General features: G+C 48.0%; 1 pseudogene; it reads right to left on the bottom strand.

Moving 5' to 3' along the window:
* Window positions 1-3,393: 3,393 nt before the first annotated feature.
* On the bottom strand, window positions 3,394-5,031 carry LOC119331780 (annotated as a pseudogene).
* Between the last annotated feature and the right edge of the window lie 380 nt (window positions 5,032-5,411).

The following is a 5,411-nucleotide window of genomic DNA, read 5'->3' as shown; positions in this document are numbered from 1 at the left end:
TAGCTTCTCAAATCCTTTGTCAGCCACTGCATTCTCTGCCTTCCACTACAGCAATTCCAGTACGGTACCGAGCTTTGTGTTGCCATCTTCGCAATTGGGGTATAACCCTTTTTGTGATCCTCTAACATGCGATCGAACTTCAGCTTCTCCTTTTGACTAATGCATTGCGTCCTTGCATCGACAATGACCCGGCGGAGATCATCATCATCGGGCACATCGTCTGGTTCCTCTTGATCTTCAGCAGCTTCACCCGTGGCAGCATCATTGGGCACATCGTCTGGTTCCTCTTGATCTTCACCAGCTCCCCCCGTTGCAGCATCACCGTATTCAAGGGGCACATAGTTGTCATCATACTCTTCTTCTTCGCCGTCTTCCATCATAACTCCTATTTTTCCGTGCCTCGTCCAAACATTATAGTGTGGCATGATACCCTTGTAAAGCAGGTGGGAGTGAAGGATTTTCCGGTTAGAGTAAGACCTCGTATTCCCACATTCAGTGCATGGACAACACATAAAACCATTCTGCTTGTTTGCCTCAGCCGCATCGAGAAACTCATGCACGCCCTTAATGTACTCGCGGGTGTGTCTGTCACCGTACATCCATTGCCGGTTCATCTGCGTGCATTATATATAATTAAGTGTCCAAATTAATAGAAGTTCATCATCACATTAAAACCAAAGTGCATACATAGTTCTCATCTAACAACATATAGCTCTCCAGAGCATCTAATTAATTAAACCATACATTGAACCTATGTAAAACATTTCAATGCGAAAACAAATGCGATCATAATCGCAACCAAGGTAACAATTGATCCAACGGCATAATGATACCAAGCCTCGATATGAATGGCATATTTTCTAATCTTTCTAATCTTCAAGCGCATTGCATCCATCTTGATCTTGTGATCATCGACGACATCCGCAACATGCAACTCCAATATCATCTTCTCCTCCTCAATTTTTTTTATTTTTTCCTTCAACAAATTGTTTTCTTCTTCAACTAAATTTAACCTCTCGACAATAGGGTCGGTTGGCATTTCCGATTCACATACATCCTAGATAAATAAAATCTATGTCACGTTGGTCGACATAATTTTCATAAACAATAAATGAACCAATAGTTATAAAGATAATATACATACCAAATCCGAATCATAGACAGGACGAGGGCCGACAGGGGCGGATACCAAAACCATCGCACTATATAAGATGCAATAATAAATGTAAGATAATGATACAAGTATCTATCTAAACATACAAGTAAGAATATTTTTCCTTTCAGAAAGAAGATAAGAACAAGAGGCTCACCACGGTGGTGTCGGTGATGAGATCGGCGCGGGTGATCGACGGCGGTGAAGACGGGGACGGGGCGTAACGGACCGCTAAATCTAGACAAACCCGAGGAAAATGGAGCTTGGAGGTCGAGCTTCGAGAGGAGAAAGCTTAAGTAGTGTGGCTCGGGCATTCCATCGAACACCTCATGTGCATAGGAGGTGAGCTAGAGCACCACAAAGCCCTCTTCCCCTCGGCCAGAAAAAACAGAGCACTGTGCTCTGCTCTTGCACGAGGGGGTATATATAGGCACCTCATTGGTCCCGGTTGGTGACATGAGCCGGGACTAAAGGGGAGCTTTTGGTCCCGGTTCAAGCCACCAACCGGGACCAATGGTGGTGGGCCAGGAGCGAGGCCCATTGGTCCCGGTTCGTCCCACCAACCGGGACCAAAAGGTCCAGATGAACCGGGACCAATGGCCCACGTGGCCCGGCCGGCCCCCTGGGCTCACGAACCGGGACCAATGCCCACATTGGTCCCGGTTCTACACTGAACCGGGACTAATGGGCTGAGCTGGCCTGGACCATAGCCCTGTTTTCTACTAGTGAGGTGCCCCTGCCCCTGTATATAAAGGAGCAACGAGGAGGCCGGCCGGACCTTGTTGGTGCAAATTCCCCTCTTTCCTACTCCTACTAGGAGGGGGAAAGGAAGGGAGAGAAAGAGAAGGAAAGGGGAGCGCCGCCCCCCCCCCTCTCCTAGTCCAATTCGGACCAGAGGGGAGGGGGCGCGCTGCCTGCCCTAAGCCTCCCCCTCTCTCTTTCCTTATGGGCCAACAAGGCCCTTTAGCCCCCCGGGGGTTCCGGTAACCCCTCCGGTACTCTGGTAAAATCCCGATTCTACCCGGAACTCTTCCGATGTCCCAATGTAGGCTTCCAATATATCAATCTTCATGTCTCGACCATTTGGAGACTCCTCGTCATGTCCGTGATGAAATCCGGGACTCCGAACTACCTTCGGTACATCAAAACATATAAACTCATAAAATCGATTGTCACAGAACTTTAAGCGTGCGGACCCTACGGGTTCGAGAACTATGTAGACATGACCGAGAAATGTCTCCGGTTAATAACCAATAGTGGAACCTGGATGCTCATATTGGTTCCTACATATTCTACGAAGATCTTTATCGGTCAAACCGCATAACACTATACGTTGTTCTCTTTGTCACCGGTATGTTACTTGCCTGAGATTCGATCGTCGGTATCCCAATACCTAGTTCAATCTCGTTACTGGTAAGTCTCTTTTCTCGTTTCGTATTGCAATATCCAAGTGATGTCTTCAACTTTTCCCATTTGTAAGCAATTGAGAATATGGATGATCTTGCAGATCGACCAAAAGCAAAAGAAGAGTTGTGACATGCGTGGGGATGCCGAAACTGGTGGTTTCTTGCGAGGAAGTATATAATCTTAGTCGTTGTGAAAAAAACAGCCATGAAGAGCATTGTTTTCTTTTTAAAAAAGATCAAAAATTAAGTTATGTTACATCAAGCTTAAGTAAGTTACGATAGTCTATATCCACAAAGAAATCCTTTTTCGTGCTAAATTTCACATTAATTACGTGTTTCTATCCGTCTCCCCATGCAATCCATTTTTTCATGATTTTTTTTGAAACCTTTATGTATGATTTTCTGCTAAGTTATGATCCATGATAGACTTTCTATTTCTCTCTTTTCTTAATAAAATTGTTTTCCTTACTCTGGGGACAAATATCACATAGAAAATACAGGCTGAAATACATGAACAACCAAAATGAGGAAACCATGTGTTCTTGGACATGGAAAATTAACAGGTAAAATAGGCAAGTGCAATGCGGAGTATACTAATAGCCTAGCTTCTTCTGCTAGATGACCAACCTAAAGCAGAAGTCACCTTTAAGATGCAACCTGTCTGGCAGCTCAAAATTGAGTAGATGACACACCAGAAAAACGAAGTCAAGTAGTCATGTAATAATACACCAACTCCTGAGAGCAAGTATAATAGGATGACATAGGCGGGTTGTAAGCATTTAAATATTATATTTTAGATGTGTTGGAGGAGAGAGAGGAGGAGAGAGAAGGGAAGCGGGCTACTAATTAACAGCTGGTTGCAGCACGTGCTCCTGGGCATGTTGTGAGAGAGGGAGATGGGTCATGTATCAAAAAAGTAATACACATTTACATGTAACTATTGTACTTGCAGGTTATAAGCTTGGCTATAAATGATGTGGCAAGACTATATAGCCAGCAGCTGGCTATACTATTAACCATGCTCTGATCAACGCTGCCCACTTCAACATCTAAGCAAATTAGAAAATCACTCAACATGCATGTTGGTGTATTATTACTCAACATGTTAGTAAGTTTGTAGTATGACTATGAATTAGTTTTTGAGTTTCTCATGTTATTTCTTCATCGACTTTTCACATGCATACGTTCATCCCCGCCTGAAGCCCGATATACATCGATCATTCAGCCCTAAATTGTTAGATTTAATTAACTTACATTTCCCTAAGACGGAGAATACGAAGGATTAAACTTTCTGCTAGACTTGCTTAAGTTTGTGAGTTGTGACAATGCCGTCATTTCTGTTAGCTTGCTTGGCATGCTGATCATGGCGGTGTCACAGACATAGCTCCTTCTATCTGGCCGGCTTGACCACCTTCGCGAGCCTCGAAGAACCACCATACATCGCTCCGGTGTCTCTGAACGCACAGAAGAATTGCCATTCTTTGAGGGATGGCATTGGCATGCCGGTGCCGGCATTGGCAGAAAAACGGGGCACGGTGCAGGCCGAGGCGGAGGACGTGGACGCGACGCGCTTGCGGGAGAGGGACATGGTGAGGGTGGTGAGCGGCCCCTCCGAGGCGCCGTTGTGTGCCTGCGGTGCGGCCTTGAGCGCCCTGAGCTCGGCCAGCTCCTTCTCGAGGCGCTTGTTCTACTCAGTGAGCTGCTCGCACTAGCGCTTCATGTACTCGCAGTCCACCTACGTCTGCTTGAGCTTGGTCCGAGCGCGGCGGTTATGGAACCACACCTCCACCTGCTGCGGCCGCAGTCCCAGCCGGTTCGCTAGCGCCGTATTCTGCTTCTGCAAATCGTAGGGAGAAATACCGGTCAACCCAATGCGATCGATCACAAAGAATCCATGGACGAACACTACACGAGCGGGGTGGATAGATCATCGGAGAAGGGCGAGGACTTACAGGGTTGAGCGCGCTGTGCGTCTTGAAGCACTCCTCGAGGACGGCGGACTGGTCCTTGGACATCCTAAGATTCTTGCGGCCGCCGGCTCCATCGCCGCCGCCGTCGTCCTCGTCGCTGCTCGCGGCGGGGAAGACGCCGGAGCTGGTGTGCTCCAGGCCCCTCTTGGTCCCGGCACTGATGCCGCTCTCGGGCGACGTGGACGGCCTCATCCCCGGCTCCTCCTTCCTATGCAGCAGCTGTTGTGTGAACTCCTGCGCGGGGCCCGCCACACCGACAACGGAGCTGAGCGCGGCGGTCTAGTGCCGCGAGTGGGACATGGAGGCCGGGGAGGAGGAGGTGGTGGTGGTGGAGGACGTGAGGCTGCCCTGGGAGGCGAGCCGAAGCCCCGGCCCGAGGTCTAGGTCGAGGCCGGCGGCGCGATGCATCATCGATCTCTGGCGAGCCCGATCCGATCTGAGAACTCTCCGGTGTAGAGGATGGATGATGGTACGGTGGCAGTGCTCGGTGGTGGTGATGTGATGTGATGATCTCGTCTGGTGTGGGCATGCGGCGGCGGGGTGGTGGGCTATAAGTAATGACATGTTTGGTCAAATAAGTCACCTGACTTTTAATTTAAGTGACTTAAAACGACTGATTTATAAGTCACGCATGTTTGGTTGTCACCTGACCACACCTTCCCACCTTGTTTTTTTTGTAAAGATAGTGGGACCCACGCAAAAGGGGGTGACTTATAAGTTTTAAGTTGGGGTGGAGCAACTTATGATTTATAAGTTGGGGTGACTTATAAATTGGGTTTGTTTGGCAAAATAAGTCACTTTTTATTTGGAACCAAACATGCCCTAAGGTAGAGGTAGGCGACGGAGCGACCAAATGATGAGTTGTTCGATGATGGGGGAGGT

Source organism: Triticum dicoccoides, chromosome 7A (assembly GCF_002162155.2).
Source record: "Triticum dicoccoides isolate Atlit2015 ecotype Zavitan chromosome 7A, WEW_v2.0, whole genome shotgun sequence".
In the NCBI taxonomy this organism is placed as follows: domain Eukaryota; kingdom Viridiplantae; phylum Streptophyta; class Magnoliopsida; order Poales; family Poaceae; genus Triticum; species Triticum dicoccoides.
This window is presented reverse-complemented; position numbering and strand designations above follow the sequence as displayed.